Consider the following 21,562-nt stretch of genomic DNA (forward strand, 5'->3'; position numbering starts at 1 on the left):
TCCCCTCCCCTCCCCGTTTCTGCCCCGGGCCTAGAGCTGAGAGCAGCCACGTGAGGGTGGCGGTGGTAGTTGCGTGCGTGTGTGGGTGTGTGTGTGTGTGTGTGGGTGGGTGGAGGGGAGCGCATTATGCAGTTTAAGCGCCTACTACGTGCCTGGCCGGGGTAGATTCAAGCCAAGCCAGGGTGGACCCGATCCCCGTCCCGTGTAGAGCTCTCGGCCTTGAGCCCCATTTTATCGATGAGGCGGCGGGGGAGTGAAGTGACTTGCCCAAGGTCACCCGGCAGACAAGTAGCGGGAGGCGGGATTAGAACTCGGGGCCTCCGAGGCCCCTACTCTTTCCAGCAGGCTGCTAATAATAATAACTGGTATGTGTTCGTCCCAGGTCTCTATCCGTTGCCGATTTGTCCATTCCAAATTAGTACTTAGTACAGTGCTCTGCACATGGTAAGCGCTCAATAGATACTATTGAATTGAATGACCGAAGGAAGGAACGGTACAAGCAAATCGGGTTGGACGCGGCCCTTGTTTCATTCAGGCGTGTTTATTGAGCGCTTATTGTCCGTACTAAGCGCTTGGAATATACAATTCGGGAAGAGGTAGAGACCATCCCTGCCCAACGACGGGCTCGTAGTCTAAAAGGGGGAGACAGCAAAACAAGTTGTCCTAAATAGAATCATAGACATCTGCACATCAGTAATAAAAGTGGAATAAATATGTACAAATCTGCACGAGGGCTGTGGGGAAGGGAAGGGGTAGAGCAGAGGGAGGGAGTAGGGGGGATGGGGAGGGCAGGAGGGGCAGAGGAAAAGGGGGGACTCAGTCTGGGAAGGCCTCCTGGAGGAGGTGAGCTCTCAGTAGGGCTTTGAAGACGGGAAGGAAGAGAGTTAGTTTGGCGGAGGTGAGGAGGGAGGACGTGAGCCAGGGGTCGACGGTGGGACAGGGGAGAACGAGGCCCAGTGAGGAGGTGAGAGGCAGAGGAGCGGAGCGGAGTGGAGGGGGTGGGCAGTAGAAAGAAGGAAGGTGACGTAGGAGGGGGCAAGGTGACGGCAAGGTGACGGAGAGCTTTGAAGCCAAGAGTGAGGAGTTTTTGCTTCGTGCGAAGGACGATAGGCAGCCACTGGAGGTTTTTGAGGAGGGGAGTGACATGCCCACAGCGTTTCTGTAGCCAGTCGCAATCCCCATTTTACTGATAAGGTGACTGAGGCCCAGAGAAACTGTTCTCGTGCCCAAGGTCACACAGCAGGCAGCAGTGGAGCCGGGATTAGAATCCATGACCTTCTGATTCCCAGGCCCGTGCTCTATCCACTACTCCATGCTGCTTCTTTGTTGGGTAGGAGTAGGGAGGGCTTGGAAGACCACCCTTTTGACCCAAGACGGTCCCGAGAGTGGGCTTCATTGGGCTAAAATGATGGGCCAACCCAGGGATGGTTGATGGTCCACCGACGGAAGGGCTTGCAGGCGGCGGTTGGCCCTCGGGGGTCCATGAAGTCCCTGCGGCCCCTGAGCGTGGGGGAGTCCGTCTGGGGTCTCCCGGAGAGTGGGGTCTGCAAGGCGCCCCTCCGGCACATTGCCGAGCTCTCCCGCCTCAACTTCTCCCTCTGGACCTGGGTGGTGGAAAGCGGACATTTTTTAGTCGCTGATTCCCGGGGCAACGGGCCTAAAAAGGAGCACTCATCAGACATCTAGGCTGTACCTGCCCCCTCGACTGCCTCCTTGAAACTTCGCCTTGTTCCCCTCTTCTGCGTTGACCTCTTATTCTTTTCCACCATTGTTTAGGGCAGGAACGGGCAACCGGTGTCTCCTTTGGTCCGTCACCACCCGAAAGATTGAGCTTTCTTCCACTCCCCTTTCTATTCCTTAGGTTCATTCATTCCGTTGTATTTATTGAGCGCTTACTGTGTGCAGAGCACTGTTCTAGGCGCTTGGAAAGTACAATTCGGCAACAACTGGCAACAGTTAGGTCTTTATTTAGGGATCGTTTACCCCTCTCCTCCTGAAACGAATGTCTGGAGACTGCTGTCTTTGGATTTTAGAGGATTCCGGGGATACTGATAACCGGAAACTTTGCACGGTTTCTTCTGTGCTAAAACGAACTGCTTCGGCTTTCTAGTCCCTCCTTCTGGGGTGTGGTGTATTAAACTATTTGGGCATCAGTGGCTGATTGCATTTTCAGCTTCCTGCGGAGCAATGAACTAAGCGCTGGGAAAGAGTGTTCAAGTGGAAATTAGACGAGGACTCCCTCTGTCACCCCACACATCCAGTCCATCACCAATGCCCGCCGGTCTCACCTTTACAATATCGCCATGATCTACCCTTTCCTCTCCATCCAAACGGCTATTTTACTGGTACAAGCTCTCGTAATATCCCGGCTGGATTATTATGTCAGCTTTCTCTCTGCTCTCCCTTCCTCCTGTCTCTCCCCACTGCAGTTTATTCTTCATTCAGTTGCCCGGATCATCTTCCTGCAGAAACGCCCTGGGCATGTCACTCCCCTCTTTAAAATCCTCCAGTGGTTGCCTCTCAACCTCCACACGAAACAAAAACTTCTCACTCTGGGCTTCAAGGCTCTCCATCACCTTGCCCCCTCCTACCTTCTCTCTTTCTGCTGCCCACCCCGCACACTCCGCCCCTCTGCCACTCACCTCCTCCTTTCCCCCGTTCACACCTGTCCCGCCCCTCGATCTCTGGCCCATGTCCTACCGCTGTCTTGGAATGCCCTCCCTCCTCACCTTTCATTCAATAGTATTTATTGAGTGCTTACTATGTGCAGAGCACTGTACTAAGCGCTTGGGATGAACAAGTCGGCAACAGAGACAGTCCCTGCCGTTTGACGGGTTTACAGTCTAATCTAATCGGGGGAGACGGACAGACAAGAACAATGGCAATAAATAGAGTCAAGGGGAAGAACATCTCGTAAGAACAATGGCAACTAAATAGAATCAAGCCAAACTAACTCTCTTCCCCTCTTCAAAGCCCTACTGAGAGCTCACTTCCTCGAAGAGGGCTTCCCAGACTGAGCTTTCCCTTTTCCCTCTGCTCTTTCTGCTCCCTCTTTGCTCCCCCTTCACCTCCCCTCGGCTAAGCCCCCTTCCCCCCTTTTCCACTGCTCCTCCCCCTCTCCTTTCCCCTCCCCTCAGCACTGTGCTCATTTGTATTTGTTTTTATGACCCTATTTATTTTGTTAATGAGGTGTGTACATCCCCTTGATTCTATTTATCATGATTAAGTTGTCTTGTTTTTGTCCGTCTGTCTCCCCCATTAGACTGTAAGCCCATCAATGAGCAAGGATGGTCTCTATCAGTTGCCGAATTGTACATTCCAAGCGCTTAGTACAGTGCTCTGCACATAGTAAGCACTCAATAAATACTATTGAATGAATGAATGAGGGGCTCGCAGTCTGTGAATTGGAGACGAGGAAATGATAATGCTTGGAAATTACTCTGTTCGGGATTCTTCATGACTAGAAATACAACGTGGCCTAGTGAAAAGGGCACGGACCAGGAAGTCAGAGAACCTGGGTTCTCATCCCGATTCTATCTCTTGCCTGCCGTGTGACCTTGGGCAATCACTTAAACTTCTGTGTCTCAGTTTCCTCATCTGTAAAATGGGGATTCAATTCCTCTTCCCTTAGACTTAGATGAATAATGTTGGTATTTGTTGAGCGCTTTCTATGTGCAGAGCACGGTTCTAAGCGCCGGGGTAGACACAAGGGAATCAGGATGCCCCACGTGGGGCTCACAGTCTTAATCCCCATTTTACAGATGAGGTAACTGAGGCCCAGAGAAGTTAAGTGACTTGCCCAAAGTCACAGCTGACAAGTGGCAGAGCAGGGATTCGAACCCATAACCTCCGACTCCAAAGCCCGTGCTCTTTCCACTGAACCACGCTGCTTCTCACCTGTGATTGTGAGCCCCATGGGGACAGGGCCTGTGTCTGATCTGATTATCCTGTGCCTAGGGTTGACACACAGAAAGTGCTTAACAAAGACCACAAATATCATCACCCCGCCCTCATTTTCCAAGGTGGGATAACTGAGGCAGAGAATGGATCTCTCGGTGATGAACCTTCTTAATCTTGTTCAGGATCTGGAGGGAGGGTGAAAGGGGCTTTTGTAAATGGGATCAGGGTAGTTGAGTGCCGGAGGGAAAACAACTCTTCATACAGGAGAGTTGGTTGACGGGGATCTCGGCCTGCCCTGGAGGAGTTTACAGTCTCGTGGGGAGGGGAGGGGCGGAGCTAAAGGCGGTGTCCCCTTGATTGATCGATCGATTGATGCCTGGATATATGGGACCGGACGGGGACAGAGTCTGCCTTTGAGCGGTGTAGCGAGACAGCGGCGGCGGGAGGAGCAGTGAGTAGAGGAGCCCCGTCTTTGCTCTTCCCCTTTCTTCTAGCGGCCTCGATCCCCCTCACCCCCCATTCCCCGGGCCCTGCTCCACCCCTAGGGGCTTTGCCCTGTGCCCCCCGTCCTGGACACGGCTGCCCCGGGGCCGGGTTTCGGCTGAGTTCCTTCCTTTGCCGGGTGCTGTGGAGGGAAGGCTGGGGGGCGGGGGGAATGTCCTCATGACCCTGTGGGGGTGGGGGTTTTTACGGTATTTGTTAAAAGCCCTGGGACAGGTTCAAGCTAAACAGGTTGGACACAGTCCCTGTCCTGTAATAATAATTATGGTATTTGTTAAGCGCTTACTATGTGCCAGGCACTGTACTAATTGCTGGGATGGATACAAGCGAATTAGGTTGGAGACTGTCCCTGTCCCACACAGAGTTCACAGTATCGATCCCCATTTTCTAGATGAGGTAACTGAGGCACAGAGAAGTTAGGTGATTTGCCCAAGGTCACACAGTAGATAAGTGGCAGAGCCGTGACCTTCTGACTCTTAGGACTGTGCAGTAGCCACTGCACCATGCTATAGAGCTCACAGTCTTGAACCCTATTTTGCAGGTGAGTTAATGGGGAATTGAAGTGACTTGCCCAAGGTCACACAGCAGACAAGTGGCGTAGGCGGGATTAGAACTCGGGTCCTCTGACTCCCAGGCCCAGACTCTTTTTACAAAATGAAACAACTGGAGTAGAGTGGAAATCACAGTGATGAGTCTGCTCAGTCCCTCATTCAGGTTTTGGGATGAGTTTGAACCAGGGCCTGGGTAAATTGGATTAGTTCTAGTAATGCAGAGATCTGGTGCAGCAGCTCCATAACATCACTGTAATGAGATCATCTCAGGAAATGCATCTGCCCACTCTGTTCATTCAATTCATTGACAGATTAGACTATCTTCCTCAAACACAGTGAGAGAGTTTTATACAGGGGCCCCAGTCTCACAGTGGTGTTGCAATATCCCGTTTACAAGACTTTTTTCCAGGCCTTTTCGAGTGTATCATTGTTATGATTCTAAAGCTTCTGTTCACATTGAGAGGCCAAAAAACAGTACCAATGTCCCATTTTCTTTCACATGGCTGGTTGAATGCTCTAAATTGCTCTAAATCCTACTTAACACGTTTTATATATATATATATATAAAACGTGTTGAGTATATATATATATATATATAAATACATATCCAGGAGACAAGGGTGACAGCCCCCCCCCCCCCCCCCCCCCCCCCCCGCTCCCAACAACACCATTTCCAATCAGGAGAGCCTGGCAAGGTTAAGGTCTTGCTGCAAATCAGGTGATTTATTTATGTGGATTGGAAATGAAAAATAGCCCTTAAAGGGATTCACTGCCTTGCCGATACAGTCCTGATTTTCCCAGGGGAATGGAGACAATAACACTATCTCAGGAACCTACATGAGTTCCAAAATTCAGGGAAGATGGGTCATGAAGAAGCTTCTGACTGGTGGTGGGTAAATTGGAATATTGACTGACTTGGGGGTCCTAGGTGATACTTAACCTTTTCCCCCCTGCCCCTTCATGGACATTTCAGTAAATTCTTTTCAGGGAGGAATGTAGGTGTGCACATGCTCAAGGGAAAAACAAATGTTCTTGAGTGGTTGAAGATGAGGGGAGAAAGAGATCCTTTACAGACTCCTTTACCCTTTTCTTATCAATGCAACATCAGTAGTCAGGAGAGAAAGAAAAGGTTCATTCGTGGTATTGAGCTCTTACTAGGGACAGAGCACTAAGAGCTTGGGAGAGTACAAGCGTGGCTCACTGGAAAGAGCACGGGCTTTGGAGTCAGAGGTCATGGGTTCGAACTCCGGCTCTGCCACTTGCCAGCTGTGTGACTTTGGGCAAGTCACTTAACTTCTCGGTGCCTCAGTTCCCTCATCTGTAAAATGGGGATTAAGACTGTGAGCCCCACGTGGGACAACCTGATTCCCCTGTGTCTACCCCAGCGCTTAGAACAGTGCTCGGCACATAGTAAGTGCTTAACAAATACCAACATTATTATTATTATTACAATACAATGATAAATAGACACATTCCCTGCCCACTTAATGTTTGGTGGGGGGATGACCAATCCCTCCATTATTATCCCTCCTATTAGAGATGCAGCGTGGCTCAATGGAAAGAGCCCGGGCTTTGGAGTCAGAGGTCATGGGTTCTAATCCTGGTTCTGCCGCTTGTCAGCTGTGTGACTTTGGGCAAGACACTTAACTTCTCTGTTCCTCAGTTCCCTCATCTGGAAAATGGGGATTGAGACAGTGAGCCTCACTTGGAACAGGACTTGTGTCCAACCCAATTTGCTTATGTTCACCCCAGTGTTTAGTATAGTGCCTGGCACAAAGTGAGTACTTAGCACATACATTTATTATTGCTATCATAATGATGATGATGATGGCATTTGTTAAGCACTTACTATGTGCAAAACACTGTTCTAAGCGCTGGAGGGGATACAAGGTGATCAGTTTTCTTTAACTGGGTGCTGAGCACTTGACTGTTCACCAGGTCGCCCAAAAGAAGAGGGAAGAGGCAATCCTTGCCCTTGAGGAGATTATAATGTAATGGGGGGAAGGAGCAGAAACAGATTGCCAAGTGCACAGTAGGTGAGAGAGTGGAGGTATAAATAAGGTAACTATTGGAGTGGCATGAGCAGAAAGGGAGTGAAGGCCATTCATCTGGGAAGCCCTCTGGAAGCCAAAGCCTGTAGGAGGTTGTTGAAGGTTGGGAGGGAGGTGGTTTGACAGCCCTGAGAAGGGGTGGGCAAGCATTTCAGGTTTGGGGAAAGCCAGTGGGTCGGAAGTGGTGAGTCTCAAGCAGAAGACAGATGGGGACTGGTAGTTTGGGACTTTTTACCTCAGAAGAGAAGCAGTGTGGCCTAGTGGAAAGAGCATGGACCTGGGAGTCAGGACCTGGGTTCTAATCCTGGCTCTGCCAGTTGTATGATGGATGACCCATGAACAAATCATTTCTGTGCCTCAGTTCACTCATGCGGAATGGAGATTCCATATCTGTTCTCCTCTTACGCAGTCCGAGCCAAATGTGGGACCTGATTATTTTCTTTCTGCCTTAGTACTCAGTACAGTCTTTGGCACAGAGTATGGTCTTAACAAGTACCATTAAAAATACCACAGTTACTGGAAGTTATTAGAGAACTGGCATGAGATGATGCGTATGTTAGATATGTAATTGCAAAGCTGTTCAAAGTCTATTTATGCACCCTAGGCATTGAACAGCCCTTTAATTGATCCATGCGTGTTCCATTAACCTAATTATCATTCACTAAATGGTCTTCATTAATTAAAATATTCCTGGCAACCTAAATTCCATGAGACTTTTGAGTGTTGTTTAATTATATTTCAGTTTTTAAAAGCTCTGCACAAACAAAATGGTATGTAGAGGCCTTCCTAACTTCATGTGCAAATTCTACCTCCTGCCCTTGGGCACCTCTTTCCCAAGCAATTCATAAGCTGGCAAACATTACTACTTTATATATACCTTGAACAAAGGGAAGTTCTGAATGATGGGATCTTGTCTTCCTTTTTGCCCATCTCTGGGGTTAAAAGGGAATACAATCAAAGTTTTATGCTCTCCCACTATATGTTTGGCTGCCCAGTTAATTCCCTTTAAAAAGCTCCTTAAAGTGGCAGCACAGTCTACTAGGTAAAATCCTGCAGTGTTAGCATGAAAACTCTTGATTAGGCCAGTGCTTTCCCCTTTCGGAATTTTAATTGTCACTGCTCAAATACAGGAGTAATTCTCATGATGATCTAGCCGTAAGAATGGGCCAAAGCTGGGGCTGGCAACCTTTTTATTTTCCAGAAGAGTCAAGCAAAAATGAAACTTTATGGAACAGTTGATGTACACAGAGCCATACAATTCATATCCCCGACCATGGGGCAGGTGACTTTATTAGGGAAAGGGGAGAAGGGAAGGAGGGAGAGTGGACGGGGGAGGGAGTCAGCGCCCTTCAGAGAGCCCCTCAGCAGTACACAGCACCATGTCGGTCAGAGAGGACCACTGGATGGGCAAATGGGTGCTCACTCCCAGAAGGCCACATCCCAGCTGCCATGGTTGAGGGCTGGAGAGGCCCCTGAGGAGAGTCACTGCTCTGAGTGGAGATTCCTCACCCAGGTCCTCCATCCAGGGAGGAACTTTCTACCTCCCTCTTTGGTCAGAGGGAGGAATGCCCCTTCCTCCCTGTCCCAGGGTGTCCCACAACTCTTTAGGCCAGCCTTTCTCTGTCTCTCCTCCCACTCCTGCCCGCAACCCATGATTTCTCCCCTTCCCCTCTTACTTCTGAAGAGTTATCGAGCCAGGAGGCCCAGATAATTTTTCTACAAAAATATTCAGTCCATGTTTTCCCACTCCTCAACAACCTCCAGTGGTTGCCCATCCAACTCAGCATCAAACAGAAACTCTTTACCATCGGCTTTAGAGCATTCATCACCTTGCTATTTTCCTACTACAACCCAGCCCACACACTCATCTCTCTAGTGGCAACCTACTTACCTCAGTCCAACCTCCATCTCATCTATCTCGCCTCTGACCTCGCCCATGTCCTGCTTCTGGCCTGGAACACCCTCTCTTCATATCTGATGGACAATTGCTCTCCCCGCCTTCAAAGCCTTATTGAAGGCACATCTCCAAGAGGCTTTCCCTGACAGCCCTATTTCCTTTTCTCGCACTCCCTTTTATATCACTCTTGTCTTACTCCATTTATTCACCATCCCTCAACCCCACAGCACTTATCCATAATTTATGTTAATGTTTGTTTCCCCTTCTAGACTATAATATTATTGTGTCTGTTATATTGTTATTGTACTCTACCAAGCACTTAGAGTGCTGCACACAGTAAGCGCTCAATAAATATGACTGAATTGAGTGGGGAGGGAAGGGGCATGATGAGAGAAGAGGAGGGAAGCAGAGGCCACATTCCAGCTCCTACCCGGCCCATGGGGTGGATTCACAGTTATCTTGAATACTGGCAGGAGCAGTGGAGTAAGGAAGGGGCAGAGGGATATGGTAGGACCAATGTTTGCCTCACCTGACTGACAAGGTTGGGGAAGGGGTGATGGTAGTGGGAACTTCCCAGACTTGGTGCCGGGGGGAGCAGGTGGGAGTGAGCTAGCCCCTACCCTGGCACTCTCCCATCTGTTGCTTAGCCCCCTCAGTGGCTGGCACAGGCCACTCTTGGGTCACTGCATGTGTGGTGTTCTCGCCCTGTCATCTGGGGTTGCAGGGAGCCACCATCTTGGTACATCAGTCAGTCAGTCAGTTGTATTTATTGAGTGCTTACTGTTTGCAGAGCACTGTACTGAATGTCAAGCACTAGTTAGTTGATGGTGTCAGAAGCAGCATGGCCTAGTGGAAAGAGCATGGGCTATTATTATTACAGTCCTTGCACCACATGTGGCTCACAGTCTAAGCAGAAGGGAGAGCAGTCATTGAATCCCCATTTTACATATGAGAAAACTGAGGTACAGAGAAGTTAAGTTACCTGCCCAAGGTCATATTGCAGGCAAGTAACTGAGATGGAATTAGAACCCAGGTCCTCAGACTTCCAGGCCCAGATTCTTTCCACTGGACCACACAGTTTCTCTTACTCTGGGGCTGAGGATAGTGTGAATAAATGTTACAAACTGTTTTGCCTAAGTATGTTCATTCAACCATCCAGTTATATTTATTTAGCGCTTACTGTATGCAGAGCACTGTACTTAGGGCTTGGGAGAGTACAGTACAACAATAAACACATTCCCTGCCCACGACAAGCTTACGGCCTGGTCCCAGGTGTGTTGCACAGGCAGGGGAAGTAATCAGTAGGGCAAGGGAGAAGGAAGGGAAACAGCCAAATCTTGTACTGAGCACAGAACCACTAGCCACCAAAGAGGAAGGAAAACAGGGCAGAAAGCAGGAACGGGGAGACTCTAGATTTCACAGCACCACAGAGAGCCAGTCCAGCAAAGATGTAGGACCAAGATGGGGACTAAATGGGCCGAGAGAGGGATTGGGCCAGGAAAAAAAGCCTGGTGGGCTGGAGGGGCCAAAGCCTCACCAAGTGATGGCCCCTGTGGATGGGCAGCAGGGCCACGCATACACTGAAGACTCCATGAAGACATTGAGAAAGTGGTTCAAGTGGGGCCTACATATTTTTTTTTTTGTATTTTAGCTAGCTAATATTCTGTGGAGTTGTGCTATTTTGTTAAGTGCCTACTATGTGCCAATCTCTGTACTAAACACTGGGGTAGATACAGGATAATCAGGACCAGGTGTTGACTCCCCATTTCTCAGATGAGGTAACTCAGTCCCAGAGCAGTTGGGTGACTTGCCCAAGGTCACCCAGCTGGCAAGAGGCAGAACCAGGATTGGAACTCATGTCATCTGACTCCCAGGGCCATGCTCTTGCCAATGGGCTATGCTGCTCTACACTCTGATTAAAAAGGCAGCAGACTTGGTGAGGCCCTTCCAATTTTGAAACTATAGAAAGACCTTTACAGAGGACTTGAAGGAACCTGCAAAGCAGGAAGCTGGAGTTTGCTGGGGGTGGATCTTTGTCCCAAAACTTAAAGTGTCTTTAGTGGACACGTTGGGGTCTAATAGGTAAGAGATGTGAAGTTCACAGTAATCTACTAAGGAAAGGTGAAAAATCCTCCTACTGGTTCAGTGCAGGAAGGGCCTAAGCAAAAACAAAAGGCATCTTGAGAAATGGAGTGTGGTGCAGTTGAAGTGGCCAGTCCCTGTTGGACATGGGCCCTTACACTATTGCATAACTTACCCTCCCTTTGTGTTTGTGTTTGCTTGCTGTATCCAGTTAGAGTAGTTGCATGTTGGCCAGGTAAACACATTGATCTCCAAAGACCTTTGAGAGGAATTCAGCTGTAACACTCGATCACATTGTGTAAAAGGATGGGATGGGTCAAGGAAATAGGAGCTTCTGGTTGCTTAGCCTCAGAAGCCACAGATACCCCTCCTCTTTCCCAGTTACCACAGTGGAGTTGAGTGGGGAGTCGTTTTCTGTGGTAACAAAATTCTTAGAGGAATAGCACAAGCAGTGAGCCCAGTTCTGCACAGAATATGAGATTTTAAACCGTTCTTGATCTTAAATGTTAACTCACAAGATTGTGGTTGAAGAGTGTGAGTCCCTGTGGGACAGGGATTGGGTCCAACCTGATTAACTTGTACCTTTCCTAAGCACTTAGTACCGTGATTTGCACACAGTAAATGCTCAACTGCCATTGATGATCTACCCCAGCAGTTAGAACAGCACCTAACATATAGTAAGTGCTTATCGATATTGAAAAGAGTGCCACGGGAAAGGAGTTAACTAGATCAAGAGCTCACTTTTTTTTTCAAGTGGTATAGTTATAGTATTGAATGCCCATTGAAGGTAATGCACTGCACTAAGAACAAGACACAGTCCCTGCATATAAGGCGCTTACATGGACAGGCAGATATAGAATTAAAGTTGAATGTTTAATCAGCTATATGTATATATTTACCCAAGTGCTGAGAAGGGACATGAATGCAAAAGGTAACCGAAGGGTTGAGAAGATTCAGGGACTTATTCATAGGGAAAGCCTTTTGGGAGAAAGAGTGAGTGATTTTTAGGGGGGCTTTGAAGATGTGAGGGGTTGAGGTCTGGAGGATTTGTGCTTGGATGAGAGAGGTTCCAGACCCTGGAGAAATGTTAACAAGGGGTCAGGGGCCAGCAGTATGAAAGTAAGGTACTGCCTAGGAGGTGGACTAGGGAGGACAAGGTGGCAAGCAGAAGAGTAGTAAGTGAGGCGAATCAGTTGGTACAGTGGAGAAAGTTGGCGGAGAGCCCTGGAGCCATTGGTCTTTTGCTTGATATGAGGGAGACCATATGGAGGCATTCACCCTCATTTTTAGGAGTGGGGAGTGGTTCAGGCAGCAGTGCGGAGCCTGGACTGAAGCGGGCAGAGGCTGAAGGTGGGGAGACCAGCAAATAAGCCGCTACAGTCTTTCAACTGTGGTAGGATGAGTGTGTGAGCCAGAATAGCAGCTGTATATTTCCTCAGATATTCTTTGAGGAAAAATCCACACCTTTTGGTCGTAGATTGCAAGTGAGAATGACAGGGGAGTTTTGTTGTTTTCCGTGGTATTAAGAGCTTACTCTGTGTTCAGCACTGGAGTAGATAGATAGGGAATTGGGAGATTCCATCTTAGGGAAGAAGGTGGTCTGGTCAGTGGGAATAAGAAGAAGTTAGGCCTTGGATATGTTGAGTTTGAGATGTCACCAAGCCATCCATGTGGACGTGTCTGGGAAGCAACAGGCAGTGCGGGATTAGATAGCAAAGGAGAGTTGGGGAATGGAGGGGTAGGCCTAGTGGAAAGAGCATAGGTGTGGGAGCCAGAGGATTTGGGTTCTAATTTGGGTTTGGAATTGGATTTGGGTTTGAGAAGCAGTGTGGCTCAGTGGAAAGAGCACGGGCTTTGGAGTCAGGGCTCATGAGTTCGAATCCCAGCTCTGCCACTTGTCAGCTGTGTGACTGTGGGCAAGTCACTTAACTTCTCTGTGCCTCAGTTCCCTCATCTGTAAAATGGGGATTAAGACTGTGAGCCCCACGTGGGACAACCTGATTCCCCTGTGTCTACCCCAGCGCTTAGAACAGTGCTCGGCACATAGTAAGCGCTTAACAAATACCAACATTATTATTATTATTATTAATCCTGGCTCTGCCATTGTCTGCTATGTGACCTTGGGTAAGTCCCTTCACGTCTGTGCCTTAGTTTTCTAATCTGTAAAAAGGGAAGTCAATCCTACTCCCTCCCACCTACACTAAACCCCACGTGGGACCTGATTATCTTGGATCAACCCCAGTCCTTAGTACAGTGCTTGGCTCATAAGTAAGCACTTAACATACTATTAATTGTTATTTATTACTATTATTTTCTGTCTGCTTTGAGTTTGAACATTTTAGAAGGGTCAGTTTCCCTTGACACTGTCGACCATCCCCTTCTCTTCAACACTTTATCCTACCTAGTTTCACAGACTCCATCCTCTCCTGGTTCTCCTCTTATCTCTTTGGCAGTTCATTCTCCTCTGCAGGCTCATCCTCCCCCTCACATCCACTAACTGTAGGAGTTGCTCAAGGGTCAGTTCTTGGCCCCCTTCTGTTTTCCATCTATATTCGTTCCCTTGGTGAGCTCATTTGCTCCCACGGCTTCAACTAACATCTCTATGCAGATAACACCCAAATCTACATCTCCTCCCCTGTTCTCTCCCCTTCCCTCCAGGCTCGTATTTCCTCCTGCCTCCAGGATGTCTCCACCTGGATGTCTGCCCACTCCCTAAAACTCAACATGTCCAAGACTGAGCTCCGTATCTTCCCTCCCAAACCCTGTCCTCTCTCTGACTTCCCTGTCACTGTGCACGGCACGACCATCCTTCCCATCTCACAGGCCTGCAACCTTGGTGTTATCCTTGACTCTGCTCTCTCATTCACCACACATACAATCCGTCACCAACACCTGCCAGTCTCACCTTCACAATATCACCAGGATCCTCCCTTTCCTCTCCACCCAAACAGCTATCGTACTGGAACAAGCTCTCATAATGTCCCGACTGGATTATTGTGTCAGCCTTCTCTCTGATCTTCTCCTGTCTCTCCCCACTCCAGTCTATTCTTCATTCTGCTGCCCGGATTGTCTTTCTAAAGAAATGCTCTGGGCATGTCACTCCCCTTCTCAAAAACCTTCAGTGGTTGCAACCTTCAGTGGTTGCCTATCAACCTTCACATAAAACAAAAACTCCTCACTCTTGGTTTCAAAGCTCTCCATCACTGTGTCCCCTCCTACCACACCTCCCTTCTCTCTTTCTACAGCCCACCCCCTACACTCCGCTCTTCTGCCGCTCACCTCCTCACGGTGCCTCATTCTCGCCTGTCCCACCATCGACCCCTGGCCCGCGTCCTACCACTGACCTGGAATGCCCTCCTTCCTTGCATCCCCCAAATTAGCTGTCTTCCCCTCTTCAAAACTCTACTGAGAGCTCACCTCCTCCAGGAGACCTTCCCAGAAACAGCCCTCCCTTTCCCTCTGCCCCATCTCCTCATTCCTCCTATTCCCTCCCTCTGCTCTTCCCCCTTCCCCTCCCCACAGCACTTGTGCATATTTGTATATATTATTTATTACTCTATTTTATTAATCTACATATGTCTATGATTCTATTTATCTTGGTGGTATTGATGCTTGACTACTTGTTTTGTTTTGTTTTCTGTCTTCCCCGTTTAGACTGTGAGCCCGTTGTTGGGCAGGGATTGTCTCTATCTGTTGCCAAATTGTACATTCCAAGTACTTAGTACAGTGCTCTGCACATAGTAAGCGCTCAATAAATACAATTGAATGAATGAATGAAATTTTAACTGTTCACCCTGGCACATGGTTGGACCATAGAATCTGCTATTCAGGTCTCTGGTGGAAAGGGTTCATCTGGTGTGCCTGTCCATTCTCTTTTCACCCAGGATGTTCTCTCTGCCTGTGGGTAGGTTGGGGAGGATGAGGACCTGGCAGATCCTATTCAAAGGAGAAACCTGAGAATTGGATCTTGGAAAGACAGCCTAGAAATTGGTCTCTGCTGTCTTCTTTAGGATGAGCGGAGTATTTCTCTCTAAACTAAAGAGGAGGTGAAGCACTTTAATCATCTGTAATTCCTTAGAATGGTTCGTCTGCCTTTTGTGGGCATAAAAATATAGCTTGAGGTTTTTCTGATTGATTGCTACTTAAGGAAAGCTATCTGGTAGCCTCTTTAAGTGATTCATTTCAGACTAAGAACTAAAGGAGAATATGCTAGAGGGAAGCAGTATGGCTTAGTGGCCAGAGCATGGGCCTGGGAGTCAGAAGAACCTGGGGCCAGGTAACATGTTTGCTAATTTTGTTGTATTGTACTCTCCCAAGCGCTTAGTACAGTGCTCTGCACATGGTAAGTGCTCAATAGAAAACATTGATTGATTCTAGTCCCGGCTCCATCACTTGTCTGCTCTGTGACCTTGGGGTCAAAGTTACTTAACTAAACTCTGCCTCAGTTACTTCATCTGTAAAATGGGGATTAAAATTATGAGCCCCATGTGGGACTCAGGGGAAAATGCTAGAAGGAAGCAGCATGGCCTGGTGGATAGAACCTGAGCCTGGAAGTCAGAAGGACCTGGATTCTAATCCCAGCTCTGCCACTTGTCTGCTATGTGTCCTTGGGCAAGTCACTTCACTCCCATGAAATGGGGATTGACTGAGCCCCATGGGATGTGGACTGTGTTCAACCTGATTAAGTATCTACCCCAGTGCTTAGTACAGTGCCTGGCTCATAATAAGCATTTAACAAGTACCATTTATAAAAAAAATTTAGTCCACAGGCCATTTCTGCCTCTTCTGCCACCAGTGGACTTCAGCTGCCCGGATTATCTTTCTAAGCATTCACCTCAGCCCCTTTTCCTGCAAGCCCTGGGCCCCTTTCCCTCTCCCTCCCACAACGCCCCCCCCCCACCCTCCCAGCACCCTTCCTTTATTCATAGGTGGTAATAAATAATAATAATAATGATAGCTTGAATTTGTATAATGCTTTTATTTTTCCAAAGTGCTTTCACATCAATTATCTCATTTTTACCTCACAACATTCCAGTTAGGTAAGGAGAGATAGGTATCATTATCCCCATTTTAATAGACCAAGAGCGAGGTACAGGGAGGTTAAGTGAGTTTGCCTGAGGTCACTCGGCAACCCAGCAGCAGATCCTGGAACTATCAAGAACTCAGGTTTCTCAACTCCAAGACCCTTTCTCTTTTCACTAGCTCACATTGCAAATGGAGAGGAAGTCTTTCCACTTCCACCTGAAGAATTGAAGTCAGAAGGCGAGTTTGTGTTACTGAGGGTGATGATGAGGGTGGACTCTTTCAGACCTAAAAGATTTAGAAACATCATTTAAAATATGGTGAGCCTTCCTTTCTCTAGCCTCTAGCCTTTCTGCTTCTAGTAACATTTGGAAGAAATAGAACCTACCGGTGCTAGACCAAACATACAAGGCATGCTCTCTGATAATGTAAGATCAGAACTGAACAGCTCTAAAAAATTGATTCATCATATTTTGTTCATTTCAACCCTATGGGCCATGGGTATAAATAATGATAATTGAATAAGTGAATGATTTACAGTAATCGTGAATGATTAATTGAAAGGAAATTATCTGTTTTGGTTTGGGTTTGGGTTTTTTTTGGAAGGATCTGGGTTATAATACTGGTCTGCCACTTTTGTCTGCTGTGTGACTTTGGGCAAGTCACTTATTCTGTGTCTGCTACTTCATCTATAAAATGAGGATTAGCCCCATGTGGCACATGGACTGAGTCTAACCTGATTACCTTGTTATTTACCCCAGCGCTTAGAAAAGTGCCTGGTGCATAGTTAAGTGCTTAACAAATACCATTAAAAAAAGTGGGGGGAATATAAGTAAACATTTAAACATTGAAAGGAAATTATCTGGTTTGTTTTCCTGATTCAAATACATTCAAAATAGAAATTTTGCTATTGGGCATGATTTAAGTATTTATCAATCAATGGTATTTATTGAGCACTTACTATGCACAGATCACCAAACTAAATGCTTGGGAACGTTCAGCAGAACTGGGGACATTTTCCCAGCCCATAACGAGCTCACACTAGCCTCAAGTAGCTTACATGTCACCAGCTAGAGCTCCCCTCATGGGTAGCCTATGCCACAAGTTCTTATGAATGCCACAAGTTCTTATGACTTCTCTGCCAAGGATTAGGTCTTGGAAACTTCAGATCCCAGCATGCAGCCTGCCCAGAGAGACCACCCACTTGAAGATGCACGCTAAGACCTGCAGGTCCAGTAGTTGCCATCTCTACATTCAAAATTATGGGCTTCTGCTCTAGAGTGTTTCACAACCAGGCGAGGCCCTTGGACAGCTGCCAACTGCCCTTGCAAATTAGAGAAGGCCCCAGCGGTGTCTTCAGCTCAGCCCCTTCCCGGAACTCCGGGATCTTTTCCTTTAGGGACTTCCACGTTAAGGAAGCACCTTTGGACCCGAAAGTTTTGTGGGGGTGGGTGTGAGGTCCCCGAGGAAGACCTGTTTTGGCATTGGACCTTAGCAGTACCCAGCCAGAGGTATCGCTTGGGGCTACACCCCCTTTTGGTGTTATTAAGTTCCTGAGTTATCCTGGAGGGGACATCACAAACCATTCAGGATTTGGCAGGTAGCACGTTCCATTCTTCTCACCCCGGTATTCATGGGGAAGCAGCAGTGGACCAGAGCAACTGAGAAATGGGCTCGTTGAATGTAGATGGGTTCAGAGGTAGTGTAAGTGGAAAGAGGTCGCTCTAATTTAGCCCTTAATGATGAAGTGTCCTGGGGGTGGACGAGCAACTGAGAAATGGGCTCGTTGAATGTAGGTGGGTTCAGAGGTAGTGTAAGTGGAAAGAGGTCGCTCTAATTTAGCCCTTAATGATGAAGTGTCCTGGGGGTGGACTAGTGTCATGAGATGAGGAGTCCCAAGCACTTTGTTGTAAACTTAAGCCGTCTCTCCTTGCCAGTTTGGGATGGTGCCTGTCAGTCCACATTCTTTGGTTGATTTGGTTCATCACTCAACTGGAGGATGAGCTCTTTCGGGAATTTCACCGGGAACTGGGCCGTGGGTCTGTACGAGGAGGCCAGTGAAAGTTAGTGATGAAAATCGGTATCGACCACCTGGCTGCGGGGTAGTTAATACACTCAGTTTTCCTATAGTGTGCAGGTTACATTCCTAATGATCAGGAAAACTCGTGGTAGAGAGTGTGCGCCTTAATTGTTTCCTTTGGACATCATCGTGTTCTTCCAGATCAGTGAGCATTGCGGAAAGTACCTCCTCTAATTCCCAAACAGCATTCCACCCAAAAATACAAAGTGAAAACACATGTTATAGAATTGACTATAGGTGCAAATATTTAGCAAGGGAGAAGGTCACCATAGTCACTCGGCTGGAAGTTGAAAAGAACGTGGAGATACTGTTGAAGGATTTGGTCTGATTGCCTCTCTTTGTCAGTAGTATTTATTGAGCACTCGCTGTGTGCAGAGCACGGTCCTGAGCTCTTGGGAGAGTACCATACAACAGAGATGGTAAAATAATAACTATGGTACTTGTTAAGTGCTTACTATGTACCACACACTATTCTAAGTTCCGACCAGCACTTATAATAGTTTGGATATGGTCCCTGTCCTATTTGGGGCTCATGCTCTTAATCCCCATTTGACAGATGAGGGAAATGAGGCACAGAGAAGTTAAGTGATTTACCCAAGGTCATGCAGCAGACAAGTGGCAGAGCCAGGACAAGAACCCATGACCTTCTGAATCCCAGGCCCATTCTCTGTACACTAGGCCCTACTGCACATTCCCTGCCCAACAAGCTTACAATCTGTCTACAGTCCATAGAAATTAGTACCTCCAACTCTTGTGTAATCAGAAATCAGGAAAATATTTTAGGATTTGTCATGGGAGAGAAGTGGGAAAAAATTATCCAAGGAGAGAGGATGGAGAAAAGGTGGTGCCCTAGACTAAGCCCCGGTAGTGTCTTGTCACCAGTAAAGGGCATCCGAGGAGCACTACGTCCGGTTGGGGTCAGTGCCAGAAGCTCTGAGGAAATGTGTCAGCACCAGGGACAGTCAGAAGCCATTAACAATTTCAGTGTTTAATCCTGGCCTGCCATGCCAAATGCTGAGTTAGGGTTGGGAGGATCTCCCTTTGTTGTAGCTTTTATAATTCCCAGAAGGTACTGCTTGAGGACATGCCCATAGGATCAAGTGAAGTTGCTGTTCTTTCTTGTCTGTGAATACTCGCTGTCAGTTTGGGCTCCAAACCCATAAATGAGATCCTTCTATCAGACTCATCTTGCAAAATAGTTGTTTATTACCCATAACTGCAGCCAGGGAGGTGTAATGATGGGGCTGAAGTAGAAGGGCCTCAGTCCAGAGGGAGAGGGAAGCCTCTTCTTTATAGGTTTGCTTTTGGCCTTCTGACAGAGGGGGTGCTACTGCCCTATGGCAACTCTTTGGGTGCTGTTTTTGTTCCTGCCACTTGATTCATTCTTCCTGTCCCTGGTTAGGGTTTGCTCTTCAAATAGCTTGGGGCGCACATGGTTCTTCAGGTTAGAACTTCGTTCTCGATTTTCCATGTGGCCCGGAGAAGTCATATGCTATAGAAAGGCAGAGGTTACTGTCTTGTCAGCAATTACTGTTTCTTACCTTGTTCCTTCAGAATTCTTTGTTTGCTGTCCTGTCTGTTCCCTGTATGAGGTGGTTCCTGTCTTCCTTTGGTGGTGGTAGTTTCACTATTCAGACTGAAAGCTTTTGGTGGGGGTTTGATGCTGTTAACACCCCTCCCTACCAACACACACATTCACACACAAAACTTAACTGGGTGACTTTCCTCACTATGAATCTTTTGCAGAGGTTGAAGATCTGCCCTCTTCTGAGTAGAGTACAGTGACTCGAGATTGCAGCCAGGCCTTAGAAAAGGGAGGGCCAAGAGCTGAGGAGAAGAGTTTCTGCTGGGAGGTAGAAATTAGGTTGAGGAATGGAGCCTAAAGACAAATTGGGAAATACCACAAGTCCAAATGTGGAGTCACTTGAAGCACAAATACCAGTTCAGCTTGAGGTGCTGGTTGTTAATGCCGTTATCAGATATCATTATAGCTTCTATTAAGCACCCACGTTCCCATGACACATCGCCTGTATTTTACTTGACCAATGCCTGGTCCTCCTGCATTTCTGGGCAGCGGCGATGACTTTACGTGCATCCTAAGTGATGCCAATTGGAAAGAGGAAATGGTATCTGTGGTGGTTTGGGAACCATGCGAATACTTATTAAGCTTGTTCAATCCTGGTTGCTGGCATTGGTCCCCCGTATATAGGAGATTAAAGGCAACAGAGCCAGGTCCTTGTTGGCAGACAGGGTGTGTCTGATAGGGAAGAAGATAAGGAGTGGAGGGAGATGAGGAAGGCTCACGCATCCCTCCCCTGCCCAGCCACGATTGAACCATCAAGGGAGAGGAGCTAGAAAAGGGAATGAGAGAGGACATCTTGGGACACTTGGATGTTTTTTGAGCCAGGGACTTTCCCCCTCTTACTCCTCTGTCCCTTTGCTACCCACCAACCTATTGACCATCTGCTTGGCAGGATAAGCCCTCTGCCCTGCTGAGGTTTGGGAGAAGCCAGTCGGGAGAAGTAATCTAATACATGGAGTACTCTGCGAGGAGTTAGGAGACCCAAGCTGTGTGGTCTTGGGCAAGTCAATTATCTGCTTTGTGTCTTTTTTTTTTTAAATGGGGGGAAGCACATCTGGCCTTTATATTTCTCATGGAGGTGTTGCAAGGGGTAAGATTATACTTGTGAAAGTATTCTGAGTTGAGGAGGACTGGCCTAGTGCAGAGTTACCCAAACACAGAGCCATAGGCCATATACAGACCTGAATCATAATAGTGGTGCGAGAGCCCCCCTCGGTACTCACTGGGGCCCTTGGATCCCACGCCCCATCTCCTCCACATATAAATGGCTCCCAGAGGTTGTGAGCAGTGAGAGGGTTGCACCTGGGCTTGTGGTGCCATTTTTAATTGATGCAGGATCAGGGCTGGGGTGTAGCTTTGGAAGCCCCAGATTGCAAACAGACATCTCCACACAACCCCCCCTCTGCTCTTTGTTTTAAGATGGTTCCCATTTTCCAATGTGGGTGGGGCAGTGGTGGTAGGGTTTCTCTATTCAGACTTGGAAAAACTTTGATGCTTCTAACAACCTCTCCCAAAATTAGCTGGGCATTTGTTTTTATGGCATTAAGCGCTTACTATGTGTCAGGCACTATTCCAAGCACTGGGGTAGATACAAGGTAATCAGGTTGGACACAGTCCCCGTCCCCCATGAGGCTCACAGTCGTAATCCCTGGCTCACAGTCTTAGTCCCCGTTTCACAGATGAGGGAACTGAGACACAGAGAAGTGAAATGATTTGCCCAAGGTCACACAGAAGGCAAGTGGTAGAGCTAGGATTAGAACAAACATCCTCTGACTCCCAGGCCCAGGTTTTTTCATATTGGCCAAGCTGTTCCTCACAGGAAAGTCCGATTGCCGGGACCTATGGACAGTCATAAACTACTCAGTCAACCAACCATCCAATCAGTGACATTTATTG

The sequence above is a fragment of the Ornithorhynchus anatinus genome, chromosome 4 (assembly GCF_004115215.2).
Source record: "Ornithorhynchus anatinus isolate Pmale09 chromosome 4, mOrnAna1.pri.v4, whole genome shotgun sequence".
Classification (NCBI taxonomy): domain Eukaryota; kingdom Metazoa; phylum Chordata; class Mammalia; order Monotremata; family Ornithorhynchidae; genus Ornithorhynchus; species Ornithorhynchus anatinus.